General features: G+C 27.3%; 1 pseudogene across 1 annotated transcript in view; it reads left to right on the top strand.

The window, feature by feature from the left end:
* Positions 1–17,729, top strand: part of LOC147812703 (formin-binding protein 1-like) — a 73,099-nt pseudogene that overhangs the window by 26,537 nt on the left and 28,833 nt on the right. The window contains exons 3-8 of the transcript XR_015432350.1: positions 1,364–1,473; positions 3,158–3,208; positions 4,552–4,699; positions 8,610–8,672; positions 13,633–13,737; positions 15,747–15,875. The product of XR_015432350.1 is annotated as a formin-binding protein 1-like (transcript). The remainder of the gene's footprint in view (positions 1–1,363; positions 1,474–3,157; positions 3,209–4,551; positions 4,700–8,609; positions 8,673–13,632; positions 13,738–15,746; positions 15,876–17,729) is intronic.

Below are 17,729 nucleotides of genomic sequence, written 5' to 3'. Positions count from 1 at the left end.
AGTTTTTAGATATTTGTATGTGAAGTTAGTATTTTTTTTAAATATTTGTGCCAGATTCTTTCTGATTTTCTAAAGTTATTTTTCAATTTTTCCTGTTACTACACTTTTTTTCCTTTTGATTGAAACAGCTGGAATTAAAATCTACATTATATTTTATTGGTGGAAAATGTATATTTCTAAAGCTTGAGGTTATATAAAAAAGAATTGTACCCTAATATGCCGAAAATAGAAAGAAAAAAAGGCTAATGAATTCAGATATTTTTTTCCTGATATATTGTCATTCTTCCCTTTCAAAATCTATTTGAGGCAGTCGAGTTATTAACTGGTATTTTTTCTCATAATATGTTTACAGTATCTTTGACATCATCAGATTTTCTATAAAGAAATTTTGTGAAAAAAAATTCCAATGAGTGCATAGATTTTTTTCAAATTTTTTTTTAGCCGATCTATTTTGATATAGAATTAAAAATGAGTATTTTAATATAAAAATATATAGATTAACATTTATTTATTTTTTGATGAGTGACTATATTTATAAACACAATCTGTTAAATTTATTTTGTCATATTAAAAATCAAGAGAAAAAAAAACAATTTTAAATTAAAATTCTGGTTTGCTAATTGAAACTTAAATTTAATAGTTAGTTTGTCCAAGCCAAATTTGCTACTGCTTAGAGTACCTTCACAAATTCAACTGTAGGAAAAAGTTCACAAAATACTTTTTAAAAAATTTTTATTTTTGTGTTTCTTAAGAAACAAAAAAGTCCATATTTTTGTGTTGATTTTTGACAGACCCCTTTCATTAAATTGTCGATTTCATCTAGTCTTCAAATTTCAATTATGCATTTGTTTCAGAATGGTTGCTATGCATTCAAAGCTATGTATTATAAATGAAAAATTATATTAGTAAGTTAGAGCTTCTAAAATATTGTTATAATACTGCTTTCATATTAATTTAATTTTGATTAAACATTTATAAAGTATTTTTAATCATAAATTAAAGTTCTTACAATGTGTTTGAATAAAAATCAAAAAAATCACTAACCCTGGTAAGTAGCCTCCTGAGACAGAATGATCATCAGGAGAAAATGGGTTTGTAGCAGTTAAAAAACTCGCAACAGAAAAACCAAAACTGCATTATTACACTTTTTATTGTATAGTGATCACCCTTATTTTCGAGCACTGCTCTTTGTCTATGACTAAAATAAATATTTTCTTTTTTTTGGTACATGTGAAAAAATTTAATTTTTAAAATCTTCATTTGATTTTATTATATTTTTCATTTTTCTTTTTATTTGAACTTATGTATAAATCATTATTTTCTGCTTGTTAATACTTCTGGTTAATTTTTGTTTTCTTTACAGGATCAATATGACAACCATCATACGCTAAGAGGAATTGAATTTTTAGAGAAATATAATTCATTTTTAAAGGAAAGGTGTGCAATAGAATCTGAATATGCTTATAAACTTAGGTTTGTTTATTTACTTTGACTTGTTAATCTTAATTTGTGTATTTTAACATAGTTTTTCACAATAACTATAAAATTCGGAGGTACTCATTCTAGTGTCATAAAATTGTAAATTTTTTATGTTTTTGAATTTTTTTTAAACACATTCTAAACAAATATGATAAAGGTTTATTTTAAAAAAGTTTAAAGAGTTTATAAACAATAAAAAATCAGTGTGCATAGGGTTTTTAAAAAGTGTTTAAAGATAGTTATGTTTTACTTGAATTTTTTAAAAGCCCTTAAAGGTGCTTTTTTTTTATTCGAGGTTTGTAAATAGTGCTTAATTTTCTATCTTTTAAAAGAGATTTTTTTGCAGTGTCGATTGTCATTCTAAATTACAAAAAATGCATGATTTTCACAATGCAATATTTGTCAGAAACTAGTTATTTTATCATGATTATGTTTAAGTCTTAGTATGTTTGTGAATTTTATTGATTTTATGTTAAGAACTTTAAACGATAGAAAAAAATAATTTTTATTACTGCACAGATCCTAATTCTGATTTTTTTTTTGTTGGAAAGTTATTAAAAATATTTTTCAAGTGATTAAAAAGTACTTAAAAGGTGCTTATTTATTGTTGAAAAACCTGGCTTCGTAGCTTGATAAACTATAAAATTATTATTTCATGGGAAAAACTTAAAAATTTGAAATATAATTTTATCGATGGCAGCCTTTTTATTTTATTGCATGTAGTAGGAAAGACATGTGCAAAACTGCTATTTCATTTCATACAAAAATATTGTTCATACATAAAGACGAATGATTATTTCTTTTGTAAACTAAAGAATAATTTAATTTATTGGTAATTGACATAAAAACTGAATTTACTCCAGCCCTTGAAAGCTATTTTTTTTTCAATTGTTCTGTCCCCCCCCCAAATAAAATTGATTGACCTTAACCTAGTTTTTAGCAATAAAGCTATTCAAGCATGACTAATTTCTGACTGTTTTTTCAATAAATGCCATACAGAAAATAGTTATTTGTTGCAAATTGATTGATTGACACTGATATCGGGGGAAAGATACTGTGACTGCTTAAAGCTTGTCTGAGAAGTAAAGTTGATCGGCTTGCAATGCTGATCTTCCAGCCAATAGCAAAAAATTGCAGGGCCTTAACCTACATGACATAGGCAGGAGGGGGTCCTGCTTATGGCAAAATATCTTCGAGATTTCTACGACAAACTTTCCTAGCACTAATATCATGCAACAATGTACTTTTAATAATAATTTAAAGTAAACAAAGCATTGTGTTTACAAAAGAAAAAAATCTCTACTGGTATAGAATAAAACTGTATAATTTTTTTAAAATTGTAAATATATGTTTCTTGTTCTAGTATTATGGGCGATATTCAAGCATTTTGTAGGGTTTTTATATATCTCTCTATATATTTTTGTCGTAAAACGCACTAGTTCTTTCCTTTTTTGAATTTTGAAAATCATATTAAACGAAAATAATTAAAAATTGCTAAAACCTTGTCAGTAACTATCGGAAAAAAGATCGACGACAAAATCATGTGAATCGGACTCTTTTAAAAAGAGGTATACTTGTACTGTAGGGGGATCTTTAAAAATATGCTGGTTTTTATATAGTTGTTTTATTATGTCATTGATATATATGTTATTCTCATCATTGCATTTTTATCTTTTAGGAAACTGGTTAAAAATTACCAGCCGAAAAAGAAGGAGGAAGAAGATATTCAGTGAGTGAATTTCTTATTTGTTTTTCAATCAAAAATACTCTATAATGTACTGTCAGTACTTTCAGTCTTGTTTATAGTTCTGGCAATTTATTATTTATAATCAGAGTTGGTACAGTTAAAATCACTTGATTTTTTTTAAAAATAAAAATAATTTATTAATGCTTTCTTAGAGTTTCAATTTTATTTATGATTCTAATTTACATTCCAATTAAATATAAATTTTGTTGATTTTTCTTTTTTTTTCATTACTTGGAAAAGTCAGTGAAAAAAATACTTTTTTTTTGTGTATGAATCCTGTGAATGTTATTCTTTTATGATAACTTTTTTTCAAAAAATGTTGCAATGTGTAAAAAGTTAAATTGATATTTTTAATGTTTAAATTTTTTTGTTTAAAATTGAACGATTTTCGTTTTTGTTTACATCTAGCTTTTCCTATTTCAAAAACATTTGTTTTTATAAGAGTTTTTATTATTAAGAGGGTTTTTATTAGACTTTACTTTTCACTTTTTCTTCTTGAAAACATTATTTTGTGAACCATAATCTGTTAAGGTTCTTTTCTGTGAACATTATTCTTTTATGGTCATATTTTTTTCAAAAATGCGGCTGTGTGCAAAAGTTAAATTGTTATTTTTAAATACAATTTTCGTTTTTGTTTCTATCTAGCTTTTCCTATTTCAAAAACATTTGTTTTTATAAAAAATTTACAATTAAGAGGGTTTCTATTCAACTTCATTTTTCACTCTTTCTTTTTGAAAATACAGTAGTTGGAAAACTGTTATGTTTAACTTTAAAAAATTTTCTTTCAAAAATTAAGATTGATTTTTATTTTTTCTGATTTACTTCTCTATGTATTCTTTTTCATGGATGTCAAGTGTCAGCGGGGCTTTCACATTGTCTATTCAATGTTTTCTCAATTCATTGAGCCACGATTCATTTCCGCGTAGTGTCGGTCCAATAGTGTACGAAAGCGGCAACCATTTTACATGTTTGATGAAATACTTGTGGGTCCACATGTGCATATACCAAACTGGATTCGGTACGATTATTGCGCTCTCATGTGCAACTCTGCATTTTGCATGATATTCTCAATTTCAAGCTTCATTTTCCACCCTCTGAAATCGAACCGAAAAATCTCTTAATCATTTTTTAATGGTTAATTATAATCAAGAAAAGAGTTCTTCGTCAGAAACAAATTATTTTATCATGATCATGTAAAAGTCTTTGAAAATTATTTTGCATTTTGTTAATGTAGAGTGTTTAAAAAGTACTTTGTGCTGATTTTTTGTTGAAAGATATGGCTGTGCACCCTGTGTAGTAACAAATATTTCAATGAACTTTTTTAGATTCTCATCTGCTGTAGCCTTCGTAAAAATGTTGAATGAGCTGAATGACATGGCTGGACAACATGAAATCATAGCTGAAACATACACTGGGCAAATAATGAAAGAAATTTCAGATTTATTTAGAGAGTTAAAGGATGAAAGAAAAAAGGTTTTATGTTATTGCAATAGTTATGAATTTATTTTGAGAACTTCTGTGCTAGAGTTTAGTAAATACAGTTGGACCTCTATTTAACGAAGTTGCTAAATCTCGATAATATGTTCGTTATATATGAAAAATTTGTTCATGAAATACTTAAACAACACAAAACAGTTTTTAAATTCATAAGCCCTAGACATAATTAAAATAGCAGTTGATACACTTTTATCTTGTAAACTACTATCTTCTATTTATTTTATAAACATTAACCATAAAAGAAATCTGCATGGAAAGCAAGAATGGAGCAAAATATTATCCAGTGTTACACTATCATGCTACATATATTTTCAACTAAAAAAAGGCTAAATTTATGTATAAAATCATAGCTGCATTTAATATAAAAGTAATTTTAAACATACATTACCACATGCATTCTTAAGTTTAATTGTTACAGATAAAATCAGTTAATTTTGAGTTTTTCGTTTGAAATGCAAACAGAAAGGGAAAGGGATTTTGCTGCTTTCTCTAAAAGTTAAGTGGCTTAAAAAATCGATTTCCCCCTTAAAATCTGTTAAGTTTGAAATGTTCTGAAATATTTTGGAAAATATGGAAAGTGGATCTCAAAGAAAAGTTCGTTAAATAGAAAACTCACTTCGCTGTTTGGAAGTTATTTTACATAGAAATTTCCAAAATGATCTTCGTTGCTCAAAAAAAAAAAAAAAAAAAAAAAAAACTTAAAATAGAGAACTTTGCTAAATGGAAGCTCATTAAATAGAAGTCCGACCGTAGTTAGTTTTTATCTTATACACGTCATTACACAATTTAAAAGTATTTTTAAATGTTTGAAAGTTATGCCCACCATTTTCTGATTTAAATTCATTAAAACTAATACATAGCTGCCAACTTTACTGGATTTTGCCAGTTTCTCCTAGTGTACTGGTTTACTTAAAATTCTCCTGGTTTTTGTATATTCTAGAAAATTCCTTAAAATTGAGTAAGTTTTTTTAAAAAAAATCCTTATTGAAATAGAATGTTTGAACAGATTATTGCTTGCTTGCTTGAGTATTTAAATAAGTATTAATTATACATAATGAAAAGAACCTCATTTATAGAAATCAGTTCAAATCTTTTTTGTTCTAAAATGTTCAAATTATTTTTATTCAGAATTCTCTTTTTAAATTAAGAAAAATCTTTTACTTATCTTTGAATTAATTGCCTATTTTTATACAGAATTATGAGTAAACATAATACATAGTAACATTTCAAGTATGTTTAATGTATGTTCAAGTATGTTTAATGTCAATCATAACTGGAAACTTTTGCAGTTTTTCTGTTTTGATGCCTATAAAAATCCCTAAAATTCCCTATGTGTAACATATTTATTACATAATGCAGCAATTATCATGAAATTTACATTATTTTGTAAAATCTACTAGATTTTTTTCCTATCTACATTGGCAGTTGTGCTAATATCATAATTAGAGCTAACGTAAGTAGTAATCATAAAAATAAAGGAAGTATTTGAAAGCAAAATGAATGAAGAAAAATGGATAACTTGCTAATTTATTTATTTTTTCTATGTTTTTTTTAAAGAAACTTTTCGCATGACTTAGCTTGTGATGTGCACCTACCTTAAAGAGTGGCATTAGCTTGTCATTTACTTTTTCTAATAGCGTGAAAGTAACTACATAATGTGTGGAAATCGTGACAACCAGAAGGCAAAGGTGCTAAATGCTAAATCTCGATAATAAATGTATGTAAATTCGGTCCTTGCAGATACTTGCAATGAATTTATATTTTTAATGAGGAATATGAAGCAATGCAAAATGCATGATGAACATCAAAAATGTTATTGCATCATCAATCTACAAAAGTGTGTGGATGGTTGCAAAAGAATCACTGTGACAACAGAATTTAGCTATCAGATTAGAAGCTTGAGTGGCAATTCTATTTAAACCCACATTTGATTCGCATAGGATCGATGCACCCACTATTTAACTGAAATAAGCTATTATGATTACACAGCTGCCAACTCTACTGGATTTTTCCAGTATCTCTTGGTCAACTGGTTTAATTAAAATTATCCTGTTTTTTGTACAGATTATTGCTTGCTATCTTACTTGATTATTTAAATCTAATACATAATGAAGCAAACCTCATTTATAAAAATCAGTTGAAAACTTTATTCAGAACTCTCTTTTTTAAATTAATTAAAAAAATCTTTTAAGTATCTTTGGTCAATTATGTACCTTTTGATGTTCAAAATTATGACTATACATAATACATAACATTTCAAGCATGTTTTATATAAATTATAACTGGAAAATATTGCAATTTTTCTATTTTGATGACTATAAAAATCCATAAAATTCCCTATGTGTAAAATATTTAGTACATTATGCACCAATTATCATGAATTTATATTATTTCATAAAATCTACTGGATTTTTTCTTATCCATGTTGGCAGTTATGTATTTATCAAAAATTAAATTTAAATTATAAGCTATGATGTTAAATGATGCGATATAGTATTGCTTTTGATAATTCCTCTCCATGTTGACAAACTACACATTCACCCAGACAGGTGTAAAAAAAGAAACCCTAAATGTAAATAAATGTAAAAAATGGTTAGTAACATTTGTAAATCAGCCCTTTTGACGTCTTCAATCGATGGAACATTTCAAATTCACCCTTTATTAATTAGATATTTTTGTTTACTTTATGTTATGTTTTTTTTAAAGAAACTTTTCGCATGACTTAGCTTGTGATGTGCACCTACCTTAAAGAGTGGCATTGGCTTGTCATTTACTTTTTCTAATAGCGTGAAAGTAACTACATAATGTGTGGAAATCGTGACAACCAGAAGGCAAAGGTGCTAAATGCTAAATCTTGATAATAAATGTATGTAAATTCGGTCCTTGCAGACACTTGCAATGAATTTATATTTTTAATGAGGAATATGAAGCAATGCAAAATGCATGATGAACATCAAAAATGTTATTGCATCATCAATCTACAAAAGTGTGTGGATGGTTGCAAAAGAATCACTGTGACAACAGAATTTAGCTATCAGATTAGAAGCTTGAGTGGCAATTCTATTTAAGCCCACATTTGATTCGCATAGGATCGATGCACCCACTATTTAACTGAAATAAGCTATTATGATTACACAGCTGCCAACTCTACTGGATTTTTCCAGTATCTCTTGGTCTACTGGTTTAATTAAAATTATCCTGTTTTTTGTACAGATTATTGCTTGCTATCTTACTTGATTATTTAAATCTAATACATAATGAAGCAAACCTCATTTATAAAAATCAGTTGAAAACTTTATTCAGAACTCTCTTTTTAAATTAATTAAAAAAATCTTTTAAGTATCTTTGGTCAATTATGTACCTTTTGATGTTCAAAATTATGACTATACATAATACATAACATTTCAAGCATGTTTTATATAAATTATAACTGGAAAATATTGCAATTTTTCTATTTTGATGACTATAAAAATCCATAAAATTCCCTATGTGTAAAATATTTAGTACATTATGCACCAATTATCATGAATTTATATTATTTCATAAAATCTACTGGATTTTTTCTTATCCATGTTGGCAGTTATGTATTTATCAAAAATTAAATTTAAATTATAAGCTATGATGTTAAATGATGCGATATAGTATTGCTTTTGATTATTCCTCTCCATGTTGACAAACTACACATTCACCCAGACAGGTGTAAAAAAAGAAACCCTAAATGTAAATAAATGTAAAAAATGGTTAGTAACATTTGTAAATCAGCCCTTTTGATGTCTTCAATCGATGGAACATTTCAAATTCACCCTTTATTAATTAGATATTTTTGTTTACTTTATGTTATGTTGTAAAATAGTATTTCCTAATATGGATTTTTTTTTCTTTGTAGCATTTGAACGATGGACAGAAGTACCAAACCAATCTCCAAAATTCGAGATATTCTCTTGAAAAAGTAATAAAAAAATTCCTTTATGTTTTTTTTTTTTTAAATATCTTCAGATGTAAATTAAAAATTAATTTTGGCTATAAAAATTATAACAAAGGATTAAGCAGGTTTTGAAGTCAAAATTCTTCTTCACATTCCAGCATGTATTAAAATCTGGTAAAAGCTTAAATAAAAAAGATTTTTTTCTATTTAGTTTGCCCCTACATATTTGTATTAATGAGGACTTCTTTTTTTATTACCCAATGATGAGAAGTTCGTGATACTTTGGTGAAATCATTTTTTATAATTTTATTCCTTAAGCAATTGCATACCTGCCAAGTCTCCTGATTTTTTAATGAAGACTCCAGTATTTTACAACTATCTGCTGTTTACCTGTATATTCTCAAATGTCTCCGTATTTGTTGAAGAAATTTAATTAAAAAAAATTTTTTTTTGGCGATTAAATATCCGTTGATGTCAAAAATACTTCTCTTATTCCTCAACAGATGGTGCTATTGCCAGTACTGCAGTATGTTGAGTGTTAATAGTGTAAGCCGTGATGACTCAGGGGATAGAGCGTTCACTTTCCAATGCGGTGAACCAGGTTCGAATCCCAGCAATGGCAGGTCAATACAAATTCTGCATCTAGCTTGCACCTACCACACTGTTGATGTGAAATATCCTCAGTGGTAGACGAATCATGGGTTAGAATCCCCTTGCTGTAAGGCTAACCGTGGGAGATTTTCCTCTTCATGCAGGTTAGATCCCTCAAAAAAGTCCTCCCTGAAGTTACATTTCTCCCTCTTCTTGATCCAGGAGTTCTCTTGTTCTCTGGATTGGGTTCAAAATTATAAGACTATGCAGTTGAACATTAGTAGTTATAACCCAAAAAATTGGGTTGACTGTGCAACTATTTTATTCTCAACATAAACTATTACATTTATAAAATAAACTTAAACTATTACATTTATAAAATAAACTTAAACTATTACATTTATAAAAATAGTTTAAGTAATTATAAATAAGGGCTTAAAAAATCTTCTTTAGATCAAGATTCATGTACATATTTATTAACGTTAGTGCTTATATTATTTTCAGGGTATCTGCGCACCTGGAAAGTCATAAAAAATCATGGAAAGTCATGAATTTCACTATTAAAGGAAATTTGTAACGAAATGTCGTGTAGCTATTTAAAAATAATCATGGATTTAGATTGCCGAAAAATCCCCTCCCCCCCCCCCAATTTTATCTTGTTCCGAATATCTGAATTCATAACAAAATCACCACTCACAGTTATATTTTATTAGAATATAAAATGTTTTTATCATGTTTTTTAAAAATTTTGGTATTCTTTCAAAAATGAAAGAAAAATAATTTCTGGAGCAAATTATCTTTTAAACTGCTGTGATTTAAGAATTTGTATTATTTTATTATTTTAAAATTCTAGATGGAGCAAACCAGTTATTGGCGAATTTTTTTCTATTCCGAAATGAGAAAAGAAAAATCAGGAGTATTTCTTTCCTTTTCGATGAACAAGAAAAGTATCTTTAGAATAAAATTCTGCAGAAAAATTTTTTTGCTTTTGTATTTTTTTCAGCTATTTTATTGTTTCTACTCTTTCTTTATGACGTTGTTTTTTAAATTTAAAATCTGTAAATATGAAGATGCATAGTATATCTGTTTTGGTTATACCTATCATTTAAATGAATGTAATTATAATGCTTTTTTAAATTGATCGTTGCGTTTTTGTCGGAGAAAGTAGTAACTTCGTTAAGTCATGAAAAATTCTTGGAATTAGTCATTGAAAATCTTGAATTTGAAAATCTGAAATGTAGTAGATACTCTGTATTTTCAATTTTGAATTTCTGTTTTTGACTTGCATCTTTTTGACTTATGGGCATAATGTTTGAAAATTTAACTTGTATATTAAAATCTCGATTATTTTATTTCTCCAATGTTTGCAGTTGTCAGGGCTCATATATAGAAGAATAATGTATACAAAGAAAGTATGCAATATATTCTACGGACATTATACACATTTTTATGATTATATCTGCAGTCAAATGCTTTTTGATATTTAATTTATTTTATAATTCAGATATCTGCTGGATTTTATATTTGCTCTTTATTTCTATGATTAATGCAGAGTTGATGCGTAGATTGGTAGGTTCTGTCAGTTCAGCTATTTTATCTTCAAGTTAGGCAAGTTAGTAAAGTATATCATCACTTAAGTGATGATATATTTGATAGGTTTTTGTCTAGATATTTCAATATTTGCCCTAGAATGTCTCTCAATAATAGACCAGTATCATTTTCTATGTAGGACCTTTATAGACTTAAAATTTTGGGTAAACATTGAATTATTTAGATTTTTCAATATTGGTCCTAGAATAACTCAATAATGGACCAATATCATTTTCTACATAGATCTTTTTTAGCCTTATAATGTTGTGAAACATTGGGATGTCTAGATTTTTCAATATTGGTCCTAGATAGAAATGAATCTTGTTCCAATATCCAACCAATATTAAAAAATGTCGACATCCCAATATAGGTCCCTCGGTGCATGTTCTTAAGGGATCCATATTAGCCAATTTTGAGCCTAACTGGGACCAATGTAAAATTGTTACTAGGGTTATAGCTAGTACAGTCTGAATGTTATTGGGAAAACATTGTAGCCAGAGATTTATTTTAAAAAAAAATCATTTTTTATTTGGCCATTGGCTCGCTCTTTTATACGCCTGAGCCAAATGCCGGCTATTTTTATTTTCCTAAAGTGAGGTCTTCCAACAGGGCCTTAATATTCTGAGCATCAGAATGCTCAAAAATGATGAGTTTCTCTTTTAATTCAGTGAGTGGTAATTTTGCTGAAACATTAAAAATTACATCACTAACAGAGGAAAGTATTTCAGAATTTTAAATATTTACTAGATAATTATATTTGGTAAGTTTGTCATTAATTTTGTTCATGGTGAATGCAGCATCTAGCTGTGTAAAAAATAGCTTAATACTATGCTTAGAAATAATAGGTATTTCACCATGTGATGCAGCCAAATTAATAATAATACTAAATTTGCTTAATTAAAATAAATAAAGACATTAATCGCAGTGTTAAAATGAAATTAAATAACGGCCAATATAAAAATCAGACAACAATAAAATCAGTATCAGAGATTAAAAGTTGAAACACATACCCGAATACATTGTTATCGCAGCAATAGAGTAGATATTTTTAAATTTTTTTCTATTTAAGACAAAGAGCGGCAAAATGTAAAAATGTTCTCAAACATTTCCGAAAGTGCTTTTTGGAGAATTTCAATTAATAGTTCTTGAAAGGAAGCACTCGTATAAAAGAATATAATACCAATAAAATATCAGGGATCTGTCGAGGGCAAATTTACTACCATTTAGCGGCACCTTCACAAATTCAACTTTTGGAAAAACGGTAGTTTCACGAAATACTTTATAAAAAGCAAAATCTAAGATTATCCCCCTCTTAAAATTTTGTTTTTGTATCCCCATAAAAAACTATAAATCCCAGAGTTTTTTTAAAATGAAACAACGAGGTTCTCGCTTTATAAACTATACAGGAAGTCAAAATTGGAACATCATTCTAAACATTCAAGCATTATCCTTAACATCATTGTAAATTTATTCTGACAGACCTTTATTTTTTATGAATTTTTTTTTTCCTTATGAAACTTTTTTCTGTATGACCTAGTTGAAAATAATGAAAGTTCTCATAATGAAAATAATTTTTAGTTCTAGTTCTTCTAAATGCAAGTTTAAATTTAACAATGGCTTTTAAAATTTGGATACAATTTTAAACTCAGAATTTTACAATAGCAAATTTATTTTCTAATATATTGGGAAAAATATATAGAAATTTACCCATCATAACTGATTTTTATTTGTAGTGACAATTTTTGAAAACAATTTCTTATTTTACCATATTTTGGTGTTAATTTTTAATGTAACTTTTCATTTTCACAAATTATGTCTAAATTTTCACAAAATAAGTACCTCTCAAAGAAACCTAGACAGACCCCTGAATATACAATTTATTCTACAGGCATTTATTATACACATTTAAGTAATCAGTCATACTACATCGAGATATTTATGCATTTATCTAGGTAACATTTTTCATAAAAATAGCATATTAATTAAAAGTTCCTAAATGTGTGTTGGGGACCAGTAATTGTCAAGAGTCATTGTTCTATCTAGTTCATGGATGAAAAATTTCTCTTTAACCTCTCTCTCCTCCTGCTTATCTGTAGATGGCACCATATAATTATTAAGAAGTCTTCTGTACAGAGTTTAGGACAGAATGGATTAATTCACAGTTTGAACCCCTTTGCCCGAAACTGTCTTAAAACAGTCCAAAACCCTTTTATGTCACAATTTAAAAAGAATATTGTGAAAAATAAAAGGTTAATTCTTGAACCCGAAACAAAATGAAGAAAAGTTTTTGTTTTATTAAAAAAGTTTATTAATATTTTTAATATTGCATTATTTGTCCTGATGCAAAAACACAATTTATCAGTATTAAAAGTATATTTATTTATATTTAAAGGTATTCAATTTTGTTGTTCAATGAATTGTGGAGTTTCAAAACTTATATTTTCCTATTATATTATTTTATTTTTCTTTAATAAGTTAAAGCAAATTGTATAAAAAAAAGTATCAAATATTTATTAATATATGTAATTATGTGTACAATGGTTACACCTTTCAGAATTTCTACCTTTTACCAAAGTTCAAGGTTTTGGACAGTTTAAGACAATAAAACCCTCGTGTCCAGTACAAAACCAATTTAGGATGTCTGAAACCGCAACTGTATGTTGATTATATTTTCTATTTTAAGACTGGAAAGTGCTATAACATTTTTATACAGTTAGTGACTTATTTTTTTTTTCTCTTCTTATTTTTTTTTTTGTAACATTATTTTAGCTTACATTTTATTAATATCACGAGTATTTTGCAGAATAAAAAGTCGTACGAGAAGTCATTTAAAGAAGCCGAAAAAGCAAATGAAACCTTTGTGAAAATTGATGCAGACATTAATCTTTCGAGAGCTGATGTGGAAAAGGTAAATAATAATTTTTTCTTCTCTGAAATGCTTGTTATATTTTTTTAAATCTTTACCAGCATTATTGTTTACTTATACCAATTTTATGATGCTCTTAAAGATACGGTCCTGCCCAAATTGTAAGACACTCTATAAGATTCTATGTAAAATTAATTATCAGCTGATACTATACAGCTTTATTGTTTTTACAGCCTGAAACCGGTTTACACATCTTTACGTTCGTGTATCAATGGATTAACATTGTAATGCAATACATTAATAATTAATATAAATAGGAAGTATATAAAAATATCCCTTGAATAAAACCCCATTACTTGTATGTTTAAATATAAAAGTATTGCATACAAACTCGTACAAAACATGTCATTATTAAAACACTACAGTGCGTGTAATAATTTGATCTAGTTATAATGATATACCAATATAATACCTGATATAATAACTATTCTATATTTATATAATATATTGTCTAATTTATCCAATTGTTGAATTTATATTATATGTTGTCTAGTTTTACCAATTGATACCCAAACGTTTTCCGCATACCAGTTTCAGTCGCGTGAAAACAATAAAGCTGTATAGTACCACCTGATGATTAAGCTTTTACATAAAATCTTATACTGTGTTTGATAATTTGGCCACAGACTGTTATTGTCATTAATTAATGACACGAAAGTGGGAATATTTTAAACAATTGAATATGTGTTGGTAAATATGAGATGAACAGCTTTGTGTATAGTAAGAGAAGGACACTTTTTTCCCCTATATAAAACTGCCTTATTTAATGCTGTTGCAAAAAAAATAAAGACCTATTCTGTACTAACTACCAACCATAATATATTTATCAAACTTTTAATTAAAAAAATGTTTTTTTCTTTCCATAACACTCTAATGCTATTGGTTACTCTAATTTAGTTGTGTAACTCCATAGTTTTATTTCCTAATTGCTAACTTTTCCATTGCAATTGGTTATAGAAAAATATTTGAATACGCATGCCTGCCAAGTCTGCTGTTTTTTAACAAAGACTCCTGTATTTTATGAGTGTCTCCTGTTTAGCTGTATATTCTCAAATTTCTCCGTATTTGTTGAAGAAATTAAAAAAATTATTTTCCGATCAAATATCTGCTGATGGCGAAAATACAACTCTTATATAGTGCTATTGCAGACAGATTCAACAGATAGTGCTATCGCCAGTACTGCAGTATGTTGAGTGTTAGTAGTTAAAGTAATTATAAATAACGGTTTAAGAAAATCTTCTTTAGATTAAGATTTATATACATATTTTTTACTTCACACTAAATATAAGTACAGTAGGGAACCGATTATCCGGATCGATCGGGACCTTCGCTATTCCGGATAACTGATTTTTCCAGTTTTCTAAATCGCTACAAAAAGCCGTTTCTTTATTGCTAAACCCAACTAAAAAAAATAATATTTGGAAATATTCTTAAAAAGAAGAAAAAATGATGAAGTAATTCACTAATGATTATTTCCAAAATCATGGTAAGGTAAGCACCTTTCAAAAAAGAAAGAAAAGTCCTAAAATCTTATGAAGAAAAAAAAATTTTTTTTGAAAAAAATGGCGGAAAATTTATTGAATTTCGTTCCGGTTTTTTGGTTTTCCGGTTTTCTGATTTCCGGATAACGGGTTCTGTACTGTACATCAATTATTTCTAATTTTGAATTTCTCTTTTTGACTACATGTTATGCTATTACTCGTGTTTTATTACTTGTTGCCTAAAAAAATGTCGATTGTAAAATCTCCGTTATTTCTCCAATGTTGGCAGGTATGGATATGTTATTATTAATGCTGCTAATCAGGTATTAATGTGCTAGGATTTAAACTCAATTTAGCCATTATAACAAGCTTTAATGAAGCTGTACATTTAAGTTTTAAAACTGAATTAATTAATGTTTTTATAACTTAGATCTCTCACTCTTGTTTCCTATTCAATTTGTTCCTAGTATATACTATATTTATTTCACATCTTGTAACAATGTTTTGCAGGCTCGTACTCATGCTCAAATAAAGAATAGAATTTGTGAAGATTGCAAAACTGAGTATGCCAACCAATTACAAAAGACGAATGAGCTTCAGAGGGTTCGCTTCACTGACCTGATGCCAAATATATTTCAAGTAATTTGTTTTCTCTATAATACATACTTTTTTCAAGTGTTTGAATTGTTTATTAATAGTCAAAGAACAATGAACAAACTTTATGGAAATTGGTTTCAGTCAGTTATTTTAAAGTTTACATGTTTTTATTTTATTACTGTTGTTGAACAGCTGGGATTCGAACCTGGTTCATCTCATTGGAGGGCGAAAGCTCTATCCCCTGAGTCAAGTTTGACATGATGTAGCCCCCGTGGTAGAATTACAGCAACATTGTCACAGACTGTTACAGATCTTTTGCTAGAAAGATTTTTAATTTGGGAAGAGAAAAATTTCAATTTTCCTTTCTGCATAATTTTTCGAAAAATGTTTTTTTCTTTTCTGCAGGATTTTTTTTTCAAGGATGCCTTTCTTGCGCATCAGAGAGGAAAGGAATAATCATGATTTTTCTATTATCATTTGAGATTTTAAAGAAAAAAAATCTGTAATACTGTCTTCAGCTGGAACTTTAAATTAATAATATAAAATAATAATTCTAGAAATCACGAAAGTTTAAAAGATAGTTCAGTCTAGAAATAATGTTCTTTCTTTCATTGTTTTTCTTCTTCAAAGAACACCATACTTTACATGCTCGTATTTGAGTATCTATTTTTTAAAGACTCCTATTCGAGTGATTCGTGATCTTTATTCCTGGAGTTCTGAGCAAATTCTATGATTTTTAATTTATTATCGTTCAATTTATTTACGAATTTTAATTTGTGTACTAAATTGGAAATTGCATTTTTCCTCCTATAAAATGCTACAATATCGCATATAATATTAAATTAAAAAAAATATTACTTTTACTATTACATTTTTATTCTATGATTTCTTCTATAAACACAACGTTTCTGTTACTTTAAATTAGTAATTGTTATAATTAAAAGTATCTTTAATCAAAATATTAGTGCTAGGGCAGTTTGTCGTAGAAAGCCCGAAAAAATTCTGCCTCAGGGGTTGTAGCTAATTCAATACTACTCAGAAGACTTTATAATCATGAAATACGCATTTGAGGTATAGCCATTTTAATTTGCATTTTATCGAGCAGAGCTTACTTCACATACTTACATAATTTACTAAAAATTCTTCCTAAAATATAGTTAGTAGGAAATAGTACAAATTGTGTAATCTTATAAAATAGTACATTTTAAAGATTTATTATTATTTATATTAAAATGTTTCTGTTTTTAAAGCAGGACTATGTTTGCACCAGGGTTGGAGTTTTTGCCGGCAAAAAGGGTTTTTTGCCAGGACAGTGGCAAAAACCTGGTAAAAACCGGCAAAAACCAAATTATCTAAATTGCTGATTAAATATTATTACAAAATACTTGAAACAAATTTAAATCAATCATAAGGAATAATAATTTTGATACATTACATGAAAAAATTATTTTTAACATATTAATAATTAATATAAGGGTAATAATTTTTAAAAGATTGAAAGTTTGTGATCTCTTTTCATTTTAGAATCCTAAAATAAATGTTTTTTTACAAATAAATTATTATTTGTATAATATTATTATTTATTATAAAAAATTATTATTTGTACAATAATTAACTGCACATGTTGATAGATATTTTATGCTTTAAATTATAGTTATATTAATTTTAAAATAAGTTCATTTCACTGAAAAAAAGAGAATAATCACAAATTTTCCAATCAATAATGTTTTAAATTACTACTAAAATGATATATTATTACATTATCATTTAATTATGGAATAATAATTTCGTTAATTTTTTGTAATTATTTATATTCATAGTATATATTTCAATTTTGTATCAAAAATGTGTTTTTGTCCTCTCATCTTGGAAAATATAGGTTTTTGCTACTTTTTG

The sequence above is a fragment of the Parasteatoda tepidariorum genome, chromosome 3 (genome assembly GCF_982258835.1).
Source record: "Parasteatoda tepidariorum strain Cologne lab strain chromosome 3, Ptep-v5.0, whole genome shotgun sequence".
NCBI lineage: Eukaryota > Metazoa > Arthropoda > Arachnida > Araneae > Theridiidae > Parasteatoda > Parasteatoda tepidariorum.
The sequence above is the reverse complement of the archived record's forward strand: the minus strand, read 5'-3'. Positions and strand labels throughout refer to the sequence as shown.